Genomic DNA, 13,559 nt, shown 5'->3' with positions numbered 1-13,559 from the left:
ATGTTGTGGCCTCTGGACTAGGCACAGGGTAGGCACATTTGGAGGATTGGCTGATGTTGTGCCAGAGGTGGAGGATCCTGATGTTCCGGCAGGAAGGGAGCTCGGCTCCACCATGTGCTGGCGAATGAGCTGCTCCAGGGCACTGGCAATGCGGATGTTGGCCCTGGTATTTTCCGCCAGGGCCTGACCAATAGTCACGTTGGCCGCAGCATTTTGCTCCAGGGCCTCAGCCACCCGTACCAGACTGGCGTCCATCCTCTGCAGAATCTCCGTATGGAAATCCGATTTAAAATTGAGTTCTGTGAGGAGGGACACTGCCTGCGAGGGGGGTTGCCCTGGACTGGCTTCTGCAGGGTCCTCAGCCGGATGTACTGGTTCCTCCCCTGTAGAGCCAGCAGAAATTCTGCGGCCAAGGCTCCCCTCTGGAGCAGACTCATCCGCCTGTGTCTCTGTTTGAAAAATGAGAAAAGACTCACATTAGAATCTACATATTGGCACAATAACATTTCAGAGTTGGTGACATCACAATATTTACCTGGGACAACATGAGGAGCCGCAAAGTCTGGCATGTCCGTATCCATGTTGGACACGCCAAACACCTCCACAGCCTGCACACACCCCTGTGCCAGCTCTTCTAAATCATTCAACTCCAATGACACAGGTGTGGGACCCCCACCTGTCCCCCTTGCATGCCTAGCCCTGTCCGACATTTTTTGTTTCAGGCAATATTTGAAGTCGCTCCATCTGTGGGTGAAAAAGGAACCATTAATCTGTTTTTTTTTTGGTTTTGGTTTTAGGGGGGTCAAGTTTTTACTTACCGCCGTTTGACATCCCGGGCTAGACGGACATAATCACCCACCCTATTGACAGCACTGGCTATCTCCTCCCACATTTTCCACTTCTGGCTTACGCCCATATTCCTGTCTGCCTGTGGCAGGATGTCCACACACTTCTGTACCAAAACCTCCATCTCCTTTCTTGTGAATTGTGGCTGCCTTTTTTTTTCCCCTGCTTTGGCCGGAATACTGGGCCCAGCAGCCTCTTCCATGTCATCCTCCTCACCTATTTGTTTAAACGTTGATAAATTTAAGCTTGACAACTTTCCCTATATTATGTTTCAAAATAATCCTTGTTTGGAAATGCATGAAATACTTACCGGCAGACTCTTGGCCATTGTTTCCCTGGTCTGTAGCCATTTCTTATCTCCCAACAAGAAATACACCAGAATTTTTTGTTTGGGTCGTGACGTATTTATACATGCGCACTTATTTTTCGTCCGCATCATTCATTGTGCGTTCCTATGATCCCTCCTTAATTTGTGCGGGAAAATAAACACTATTTATGGCTTGCGGCGTCTCGAGTCGAGGTGGCGGTTGTTGGTTGTTGGAGGTTACGTTGGTCGGAGTGGATTGTTGGCGGGATTTGGATTTGGCATTGTTTGGAGTGGTTTTTGGTTTGTCTTGTTGGAGTTTTTTTTTCCGTTCGCTTTTTTTGCTGTGGTTGTTTTCTTTGTCGTGGTTTTTTTTGGTAAGTTTTTGCTAGGGGTGAGCGGGTTCGGATTTCTGAAATCCGAACCCCCCCGAGCCCCCCCGATCCGAGTCCGATCCGAGTCAGGCTCGACTTTTCCCGCCTGACTCGGATCTGAAATCGAGGCAAAACGTCATCATCCCGCCTTCCGAGTCTCGCGGGTTTTGGATCCTATATAAGGTACCCGCGTCGGCGCCATTTTCTCACTCGGCTGTGGACAGTGAAGAGGGAGGGTGGGAGTTAGGGCTGTGTAGTGTAGTGTAGTGTAGTGTAGTGTAGTGCTGCTGTTGTCCACTACTTCAAAGTCCATAGGGGCTGGCTGTGTTGTGCTGTGCTGCTGTTGTTAATAGGGGCTGTGTCCACTACTTCAAAGTCCATAGGGGCTGGCTGGACTGTGTTGTGCAGTCAGTTCTCCATAGGGGCTGTGTCCACTCCAAAGTCCTGTGCAGTGTCCCAGTCCTAAAGGAGTGCTGTAGTGTTGTCCAGGGGGTGCTCTGTCCATCAGGGGTGCTCCCCCCAAGTGCTAAAAAAATAATATATTTTCTGTGTTTGTGAATTGTGTGCGCAGTAGCCGCACGTGCATCAACAAAGTAGTGCCAAGCGTGTGCCTGTGTCATAAGTAAAGGGCCGGCTGGCTTGACCATTAAAGGGTGCTGTAACCCCCAAAGTACACTCCAGTCCAAACCAAAAAAAAAATTATTTTCTGTGTTTGTGAATTGTGTGCGCAGTAGCCGCACGTGCATCAACAAAGTAGTGCCAAGCGTGCGCCTGTGTCATAAGTAAAGGGCCGGCTGGCTTGACCGTTAAAGGGTGCTGTAACCCCCGAAAGTACACTCCAGTCCAAACCAAAAAAAAATTATTTTCTGTGTTTGTGAATTGTGTGCGCAGTAGCCGCACGTGCATCAACAAAGTAGTGCCAAGCGTGCACCTGTGTTATAAGTAAAGGGCCGGCTGGCTTGACCGTTAAGGGTGCTGTAACCCCCGAAAGTACACTCCAGTCCAAACCAAAAAAAAATTTATTTTCTGTGTTTGTGAATTGTGTGCGCAGTAGCCGCACGTGCATCAACAAAGTAGTGCCAAGCGTGCGCCTGTGTCATAAGTAAAGGGCCGGCTGGCTTGACCGTTAAAGGGTGCTGTAACCCCCAAAGTACACTCCAGTCCAAACCAAAAAAAAATTATTTTCTGTGTTTGTGAATTGTGTGCGCAGTAGCCGCACGTGCATCAACAAAGTAGTGCCAAGCGTGCGCCTGTGTCATAAGTAAAGGGCCGGCTGGCTTGACCGTTAAAGGGTGCTGTAACCCCCGAAAGTACACTCCAGTCCAAACCAAAAAAAAATTATTTTCTGTGTTTGTGAATTGTGTGCGCAGTAGCCGCACGTGCATCAACAAAGTAGTGCCAAGCGTGCGCCTGTGTCATAAGTAAAGGGCCGGCTGGCTTGACCGTTAAAGGGTGCTGTAACCCCCGAAAGTACACTCCAGTCCAAACCAAAAAAAAATTATTTTCTGTGTTTGTGAATTGTGTGCGCAGTAGCCGCACGTGCATCAACAAAGTAGTGCCAAGCGTGCGCCTGTGTCATAAGTAAAGGGCCGGCTGGCTTGACCGTTAAGGGTGCTGTAACCCCCGAAAGTACACTCCAGTCCAAACCAAAAAAAAATTATTTTCTGTGTTTGTGAATTGTGTGCGCAGTAGCCGCACGTGCATCAACAAAGTAGTGCCAAGCGTGCGCCTGTGTCATAAGTAAAGGGCCGGCTGGCTTGACCGTTAAAGGGTGCTGTAACCCCCGAAAGTACACTCCAGTCCAAACCAAAAAAAAATTATTTTCTGTGTTTGTGAATTGTGTGCGCAGTAGCCGCACGTGCATCAACAAAGTAGTGCCAAGCGTGCGCCTGTGTCATAAGTAAAGGGCCGGCTGGCTTGACCGTTAAGGGTGCTGTAACCCCCGAAAGTACACTCTAGTCCAAACCAAAAAAAAAATTATTTTCTGTGTTTGTGAATTGTGTGCGCAGTAGCCGCACGTGCATCAACAAAGTAGTGCCAAGCGTGCGCCTGTGTCATAAGTAAAGGGCCGGCTGGCTTGACCGTTAAAGGGTGCTGTAACCCCCGAAAGTACACTCCAGTCCAAACCAAAAAAAAATTATTTTCTGTGTTTGTGAATTGTGTGCGCAGTAGCCGCACGTGCATCAACAAAGTAGTGCCAAGCGTGCACCTGTGTTATAAGTAAAGGGCCGGCTGGCTTGACCGTTAAGGGTGCTGTAACCCCCGAAAGTACACTCCAGTCCAAACCAAAAAAAAATTTATTTTCTGTGTTTGTGAATTGTGTGCGCAGTAGCCGCACGTGCATCAACAAAGTAGTGCCAAGCGTGCGCCTGTGTCATAAGTAAAGGGCCGGCTGGCTTGACCGTTAAAGGGTGCTGTAACCCCCAAAGTACACTCCAGTCCAAACCAAAAAAAAATTATTTTCTGTGTTTGTGAATTGTGTGCGCAGTAGCCGCACGTGCATCAACAAAGTAGTGCCAAGCGTGCGCCTGTGTCATAAGTAAAGGGCCGGCTGGCTTGACCGTTAAAGGGTGCTGTAACCCCCGAAAGTACACTCCAGTCCAAACCAAAAAAAAATTATTTTCTGTGTTTGTGAATTGTGTGCGCAGTAGCCGCACGTGCATCAACAAAGTAGTGCCAAGCGTGCGCCTGTGTCATAAGTAAAGGGCCGGCTGGCTTGACCGTTAAAGGGTGCTGTAACCCCCGAAAGTACACTCCAGTCCAAACCAAAAAAAAATTATTTTCTGTGTTTGTGAATTGTGTGCGCAGTAGCCGCACGTGCATCAACAAAGTAGTGCCAAGCGTGCGCCTGTGTCATAAGTAAAGGGCCGGCTGGCTTGACCGTTAAGGGTGCTGTAACCCCCGAAAGTACACTCCAGTCCAAACCAAAAAAAAATTATTTTCTGTGTTTGTGAATTGTGTGCGCAGTAGCCGCACGTGCATCAACAAAGTAGTGCCAAGCGTGCGCCTGTGTCATAAGTAAAGGGCCGGCTGGCTTGACCGTTAAAGGGTGCTGTAACCCCCGAAAGTACACTCCAGTCCAAACCAAAAAAAAATTATTTTCTGTGTTTGTGAATTGTGTGCGCAGTAGCCGCACGTGCATCAACAAAGTAGTGCCAAGCGTGCGCCTGTGTCATAAGTAAAGGGCCGGCTGGCTTGACCGTTAAGGGTGCTGTAACCCCCGAAAGTACACTCTAGTCCAAACCAAAAAAAAAATTATTTTCTGTGTTTGTGAATTGTGTGCGCAGTAGCCGCACGTGCATCAACAAAGTAGTGCCAAGCGTGCGCCTGTGTCATAAGTAAAGGGCCGGCTGGCTTGACCGTTAAAGGGTGCTGTAACCCCCGAAAGTACACTCCAGTCCAAACCAAAAAAAAAATTATTTTCTGTGTTTGTGAATTGTGTGCGCAGTAGCTGCACGTGCATCAACAAAGTAGTGCCAAGCGTGCACCTGTGTCATAAGTAAAGGGCCGGCTGGCTTGACCGTTAAGGGTGCTGTAACCCCCGAAAGTACACTCCAGTCCAAACCAAAAAAAAAATTATTTTCTGTGTTTGTGAATTGTGTGCGCAGTAGCCGCACGTGCATCAACAAAGTAGTGCCAAGCGTGCGCCTGTGTCATAAGTAAAGGGCCGGCTGGCTTGACCGTTAAAGGGTGCTGTAACCCCCAAAGTACACTCCAGTCCAAACCAAAAAAAAAATTATTTTCTGTGTTTGTGAATTGTGTGCGCAGTAGCCGCACGTGCATCAACAAAGTAGTGCCAAGCGTGCACCTGTGTCATAAGTAAAGGGCCGGCTGGCTTGACCGTTAAGGGTGCTGTAACCCCCGAAAGTACACTCCAGTCCAAACCAAAAAAAAAATTATTTTCTGTGTTTGTGAATTGTGTGCACTGTGGCTGCACGTGCATCAACAAAGGAGCAGCGCCAAGCGTGCGCCTGTGTCCCATAAGTAAAGAGCCGGCTGGCTCATTTCTTAAAGGGTGGTGTAACCCACAAAGTGCACTACTCTCCAGCAAAAATAAAATAATATTTTCTGTGTTTGTGTGCGCTTTAGCCGCACGTATATATATCAATATAACATAAATGGAGGACCAAACTTTCTCCGATAAAAATAAAATAGGGAAAGATCAAGAACCTCTTCCTCCTAGTGCTGTTGCTGCTGCTGGGAGTTGTTCATCATCCCAGAGAGGAAGTAGGAACATCACTACTTTTACTAAACAATTGACCCTCCAACAGTCCCTAGCGATGAGGATGAAGTACGACAGCAGTCATCCTGAAGCAAAACGTATAACTGAGGCCTTGACTGCTATGTTGGTGTTAGACGTGCGTCCGGTATCCGACATTAGTGCAGTGGGATTTAGACAATTGATGGAGGTAGTGTGTCCTCGGTTCCAAATCCCGTCTAGATTCCACCTGCATCCTCAAAGCAGCAGCGACAAGCGTGCGTCTGTCTGTTAAAGGGTGGTGACACCCTCAAAGTGTGCTACACAAACAATTAAAATATTGTTCTTTTTTTTTTCGGTCTTTGTGAAATGTGTGGGCTGTAGCCGCACCTGCATCCTTAAAGCAGCAGCGACAAGCGTGCGTCTGTCTGTTAAAGGGTGGTGACACCTCAAAGTGTTCTACACAAACAATTAAAATATTCTTCTTCTTTTTTCTGTCTTTGTGAATTGTGTGGGCTGTAGCCGCACTTGCATCCTCAAAGCAGCAGCGACAAGCGTGCGTCTGTCTGTTAAAGGGTGGTGTAACCCTCAAAGTGTGCTCCACAAACAATAAAAATATTCTTTTTTTTTTTCTGTCTTTGTGAATTGTGTGGGCTGTAGCCGCACTTGAATCCTCAAAGCAGCAGCGACAAGCGTGCGTCTGTCTGTTAAAGGATTACATCGGTGACAGCATCCAAGTAGGCATGTCAGACAGTCCGTACCTGTACTGGCAGGAAAAAGAAGCAATTTGGAGGTCCCTGTACAAACTGGCTCTATTTTACCTGAGTTGCCCCCCCTCCAGTGTGTACTCCGAAAGAGTGTTTAGTGCAGCCGGGAACCTTGTCAGCGAAAGGCGTAGGAGGTTGCTTCCACAAAATGTGGAGAAGATGATGTTCATAAAATGAATTATCAACTCTTCCAGGGAGACCAGCCTCCAGAACGTACAGAGGGACCTGTGGTTCCAGCAGGGACGAATTAATATTCTGTGAGGATGAGGATGTACACACTGAAGAGGGTGAGGAATCGGTGGATGAGGAGGATGAGGATGACATCTTGCCTCCGTAGAGCCAGTTTGTGCAGGGACACATTAATTGCCAGCTTGTTTTGTGGGGGCCCAAACGAACCAATCATTTCAGCCACAGTTGTGTGGCAGACCCTGGCGCTGAAATGATTGATTTGTTAAAGTGTGCATGTCCTGTTTATACAACATAAGGGTGGGTGGGAGGGCCCAAGGACAATTCCATCTTGCACTTCTTTTTTTTCTTTGCATTATGTACAGTTTGGGGCCTAGTTTTTCTAACTGCCATCCTGTCTGCCACTGCAGTGTCACTCCTAGATGGGTCACGTGTTTGTGCCGCCCACTCGTGTCGCTTAGCATAGTCATCCAGCTACCTCGGTGCAACCTTTTGGACATGAAAACACTATTGTGAGGTGTGAGGTGTTCAGAATAGACTGGAAATGAGTGGAAATTAAGGTTATTGAGGTTAATAATAGCATAGGAGCAGAAAAACCTACAAATTCTGTGATTTTAGCTGTTTTTATGCTTTTTTTAAAAAAAATACAGATCCAAAACACAAAACCCAGAACCCAGAACCCAAAACACGGAAGGGTGGTTTTGGCAAAACCAATCCAGATCCAAAACACGAAGAAAGATCCAGATCCAAAACCAAAACACAAAACACGAAAAGTGGCCGGTGCACACCCCTAGTTTTTGCCAGTCTTACTTTTGTTCACTTAGTGTCTCCTTCTTTTTGTGAAGTTTGGCTCGTTAATTTATTTTCAAATCTCCTTTGTTAGGTTTCTTTTGGCTCTGCCCCAATGACCTTTTTATCCGGTGACTTATATATCCTCTATTGGTAAGTTTATATTTTCCCTTGTTTATTAAATGGTCATGTTTTTGCTAACGTAACTTTGTTTGACCTTACACTTGTTAACTTTGGTTTTGTTTTTCCGAAATGTATGAACTATTTTGTTCATTTTTATCTGCGTATTTGTTGCCTTGTATTTGCGAATTAATTAGCGCATTTTTAACTGCGTATTTGTTGCCTTGTATTTGCAAATTAATTAGCGCATTTTTAACTGCGTATTTGTAGCCTTGTATTTGCAAAATAATTAGCGCATTTTTAATTGCTTATGTGTAGCCTTGTATTTGCGAATTAATTAGCGCATTTTTAATTGCTTATGTGTTGCCTTGTATTTGCGAATTAATTAGCGCATTTTTAACTGCTTATTTTGTACCGTTAAATTGGTTGAGATTTCCCTTTAGCAATTTTTCTAAAGATTTGGGCCCAAATTTAGGTAGTCTGCGCACTGTCGTTTTGCTCTTTGCCCAAATCTGTGTTTCTCCCCTTTTCTGTTTTGTCTTGCACCCAATTTAGATTACTAAATGCCCACCCTAAATTGTTGCATTGTTTATTTGTTATTATTTATAGGTTGGTAAAATCATGACAATACCCCGGCATGTAAGAATCATTGGATTGTATCGTCAAGCTAAGTAATTTTTCTATTATTTTTAGGCAAAAAAACCTTACATTCAATTCTTGCAATTTCAGGTTGATCTTGGTCGGATTGTTCTTGCCATGCTCCCGGAATCCGACCAACCTCAATCTCGTCCCAGGCGTAGGCATCGTAGGCGTGCAAGGCCCCAGATATATCGAACACGTGTCACCCTTTTTGGAATGCCCGATGATGAGGTGTTAAGACGCTACCGTCTTCCGCCCCAAATCATCATAGACACTCTCTCATTAATAGAGAGTGATCTTGAGCGGCAAATTGACAGTCCAACAGCAATACCACCACTTACGCAATTTATGGCAGTGTTACATTTCTGTGCCTGAGGATCGTTTCAAACAACGGTGGGAATAGTGGCGGGAATCTCACAATCCTCTTTTTCCCGGATCCTAAGGGCAGTGATGGAGGCCCTTTTCAAGCACCTCCATCATTTTATTAAAATGCCTTTGGATATGGGTGCCCTTAGTGTGGCCAAGGCCAATTTTTACCAAATAGCTGGCTTCCCACACATCATAGGGGTTGTGGATGGTACTCACATACCACTTCAGCCTCCAGCACGGCTGGAGGCCATATTTCGCAACCAGAAACACTATCACTCCCTGAATGTAATGGTGGTATGTGATGCCTCCCTCCAGATCCTGTCCCTGAATGCAAAATTACCCGGAAATGCACATGACTCATTCGTCATCCGGCAATCAGGGATATGGCACAAATTAAACAACCTACAAGCTGGTGATGCGTGGCTTCTGGGTAAGTGGAGACCTTTAGTACATAACAATGTTAAGCTTGATACACAGTGATCCTGATGTTGTCACTTCTTTTTCACAGGAGACAGTGGCTACCCTTGCACGCCCTGGCTGCTCACTCCTTATTTGGCTCCCACACCAGGGCCACAAAGTAATTTTAATTCCGCACTTACAGCCACCAGGCAAGTGGTGGAGTGCTGTATCGGCCTTTTAAAAGGCCTATTCAGATGCATCCACCGCTCTGGTGGCGAGCTCATGTTTTTGCCGGATATGGTTTCGAAAATTGTGGTCCTGTGTGGGATATTTCACAACATCGCCATAAGGAGTGGTGTCCCAATGCAGCCAGAGGATGCCTTGCCTGAGGATCGCCCCCCCGAGGTTGGTCAGAAGTCAGTATGTGGGGGGGCCATACGCGATGATGTGGTGGCCAGATATTTTAGGTAATTATTGGCAACACAACAGTGTTTAGACACAATGTGGTAAGGATTTTTGGAGAACATCTAATTAATTTGTTTTTTGTTTCCCATCTTCTGTTTGAATTCATAATCTTTGGGACTCAAACGATGACTACTTCCTGCTACCCTAAAAAAACCTTCATGGGGACACATTGGATATATATTCTGGAACCCATATTGCAACGCAACATTTGTGGAATCATGTTGGCATGCTCCTTCGTCAACCAGTTCTTGATTTTTCATTTCTTTTTTCATATGGTGTTTGATGGGTTGTATTTTTGGGTTTCACTGTGTGTATTGTTTGTGAGTCAACACTTTGTTTTTTTAGTTATGTTGTGAATAAATGTTTTGAGAGTGTAATTTTGGAACTTTTATTGCCCATTACAAGCAAGTGTAACCAGGTTCACCCACGTTAAAATTTATTAAGGGTTAATCCTGTAATGACGCAATTTGATCTAAATTTAAAGATGCTTTCTGGGTCAAAACCAACACCAAAAGGAATTCTGTACAATCAGTAGGCTTTGTAATCTCGCCCTAAGCAGGTTTCCCCCCAAATAGGAACATGTAAAATGTAGTAATATATAAATTGTCACACACAAAAAAAGGCCAAGCAGATTGTTACTGTTAGGTGTTTCATGTGCCTGTTTCCCTAAAACATACAACACACAATCTTAGTGACATTAATTACAAATACTTGCTGGAAGAGTCTACTTATGTCAGTGTAAACAATCTAAGATTTGGAGACAAGGAATGAGACAGAACGTTAAGTTTAAAATTTTAATGAATACAACTATTTGAGAAAAAAAAAAAAAAATTAGGGACGCAGGATGACAGACATATGGTCAAGGACCACCAGCAGCCCGATGACGTAGCCCCGCATCCTTTCTACGCATCCGGCTAAGTCCGCCAAACGCCTCTGTTCCTCTGTGGGTTAGAAAAGTGTGGGGCTTAACACATAATTAATGAAACCCCATGAAAAAACAAGCCAAACAAAGCTATCCAAAAATGACAAGATTGTGACCTAAAGCACATTTAACCCAAAAAATCCAAGGACCCAAAAATGGACACCCCAAAAATTGCACCAAAATACATCAGATTCTGACAGGTGGGATATGTGTATGGGGAAATCAGCAGTAAAAGGTAAAGACAAACAGAAATCTACAACAAATTCTGACAAACCAAAAAAAGTAAAAGGGGTGATTTGGGATTCAGGGGAGGGGGTAGTTACGAGAGGGGTGGTTGGAGGGGAGGGGGAATTGGGATGGAGGGGAAGGAGCCCCGACACATATTCCACAGGGTCTGTGCAGGCTGGGGAGGAGGGGGAAATAATGGAATTTTGGGGTGTGGAGGTTTGGCTGGGGGTTGGGGAGAGGGGCCGAGAGCGCCGTCTTTGACGGCGATGACGCCGTAGCCTTCGCTCTGCCCCTAAAAGATGGGAAACAAATTGTGGTTATTTTCGACCATGACCTAGTTAAACGCTAATTTTTGACAACACAAATATGTAAACATGCCCATGCAGATATGAGTACAAAGAATAAATAGGACATACATGAAAACATGCCCATGCAGATATGAGTACAAAGAATAAATAGGACATACATGAAAACATGCCCATGCAGAGATGAGTACAAAGAATAAATAGGACATACATGAAAACATGCCCATGCAGATATGGCCACAAAGAAAAAAATGAAAACCACAGTCAGAAAAACTTACTTTCCGCGATCTGCATGCGAAAGCATGCCAGCAAGCGGGGCGTCCGCCGTTACAGGTCGGACCACCTGCGCTCCAGCTGGCCGATCTGGCGGCGTGAGCCGAAGGAATGCAGGCGGCCACGTACCTCCACATATGTGGAACGCTTTTCCCTATTTGTGATGGGGGGATGCTGGCTGGTGATCCACCTGTCCATGACCTCGGTTAACACCATCAGCTCGCGCCTGGTGAATGCCGAGGCTCTCATGATGGCAATGGTGTATTTTCTAAAAATCAATTTTAATAAAGACCCGAAAAAAAATTTGATTGGCTAATGAATTTGGGTAATTAACAGGACCAATTCTATTGGTTAGTGTATGAGTCATGTGTTCGACAGGGCCACAAATCTTTTGCGAGTTATGATAGGCTTGATGCAGTGACATGCGTAAGCAAATTTACATAAAGAAATGAACCCAGTAAAATATGCGTGGTTAAAAACAAAGAAAACAAATGTTTAATTGTCTCAAACATGTATTTTGACAAATAACAGCGAATGTTTAAGCCGTACGTATTCTGCGGGTAAACACAAACACGGACAAGAGTAAAGTTTATTGCATTGCCAAAAAAAAACAAAAAAAACGAGCAATTAAGATAATTGATATATTGATTGGCATGATACGATTGAGGGAGGTAGGCAGAATAAAGGAGCAGGTAATCGGAATCTGACAGGCCCACTTCCGGTTTGTACTTGTGCGTGCGTTCCCTGCAAGCCACATTGGGGATGTACGCTCGCTATTTGGCACGCTCGTTAATTAGAGGAGGGGTTGGTAGAGTTTGGGGAGGATGTTTAGATTAGGGGTGAGCGGGTTCGGATTTCTGAAATCCGAACCCCCCCGAGCCCCCCCGATCCGAGTCCGATCCGAGTCAGGCTCGACTTTTCCCGCCTGACTCGGATCTGAAATCGAGGCAAAACGTCATCATCCCGCCTTCCGAGTCTCGCGGGTTTTGGATCCTATATAAGGTACCCGCGTCGGCGCCATTTTCTCACTCGGCTGTGGACAGTGAAGAGGGAGGGTGGGAGTTAGGGCTGTGTAGTGTAGTGTAGTGTAGTGCTGCTGTTGTCCACTACTTCAAAGTCCATAGGGGCTGGCTGTGTTGTGCTGTGCTGCTGTTGTTAATAGGGGCTGTGTCCACTACTTCAAAGTCCATAGGGGCTGGCTGGACTGTGTTGTGCAGTCAGTTCTCCATAGGGGCTGTGTCCACTCCAAAGTTCTGTGCAGTGTCCCAGTCCTAAAGGAGTGCTGTAGTGTTGTCCAGGGGGTGCTCTGTCCATCAGGGGTGCTCCCCCCAAGTGCTAAAAAAATAATATATTTTCTGTGTTTGTGAATTGTGTGCGCAGTAGCCGCACGTGCATCAACAAAGTAGTGCCAAGCGTGCGCCTGTGTCATAAGTAAAGGGCCGGCTGGCTTGACCGTTAAAGGGTGCTGTAACCCCCGAAAGTACACTCCAGTCCAAACCAAAAAAAAATTATTTTTTGTGTTTGTGAATTGTGTGCGCAGTAGCCGCACGTGCATCAACAAAGTAGTGCCAAGCGTGCGCCTGTGTCATAAGTAAAGGGCCGGCTGGCTTGACCGTTAAGGGTGCTGTAACCCCCGAAAGTACACTCCAGTCCAAACCAAAAAAAAAATTATTTTCTGTGTTTGTGAATTGTGTGCGCAGTAGCCGCACGTGCATCAACAAAGTAGTGCCAAGCGTGCGCCTGTGTCATAAGTAAAGGGCCGGCTGGCTTGACCGTTAAGGGTGCTGTAACCCCCGAAAGTACACTCCAGTCCAAACCAAAAAAAAAATTATTTTCTGTGTTTGTGAATTGTGTGCGCAGTAGCCGCACGTGCATCAACAAAGTAGTGCCAAGCGTGCACCTGTGTCATAAGTAAAGGGCCGGCTGGCTTGACCGTTAAGGGTGCTGTAACCCCCGAAAGTACACTCCAGTCCAAACCAAAAAAAAAAATATTTTCTGTGTTTGTGAATTGTGTGCGCAGTAGCCGCACGTGCATCAACAAAGTAGTGCCAAGCGTGCGCCTGTGTCATAAGTAAAGGGCCGGCTGGCTTGACCGTTAAAGGGTGCTGTAACCCCCAAAGTACACTCCAGTCCAAACCAAAAAAAAAATTATTTTCTGTGTTTGTGAATTGTGTGCGCAGTAGCCGCACGTGCATCAACAAAGTAGTGCCAAGCGTGCGCCTGTGTCATAAGTAAAGGGCCGGCTGGCTTGACCGTTAAAGGGTGCTGTAACCCCCGAAAGTACACTCCAGTCCAAACCAAAAAAAAATTATTTTCTGTGTTTGTGAATTGTGTGCGCAGTAGCCGCACGTGCATCAACAAAGTAGTGCCAAGCG

Source organism: Taudactylus pleione, unplaced genomic scaffold (assembly GCF_031769625.1).
Source record: "Taudactylus pleione unplaced genomic scaffold, aTauple2 ptg000064l, whole genome shotgun sequence".
Classification (NCBI taxonomy): domain Eukaryota; kingdom Metazoa; phylum Chordata; class Amphibia; order Anura; family Myobatrachidae; genus Taudactylus; species Taudactylus pleione.
Note: the sequence above shows the minus strand (reverse complement) of the source record.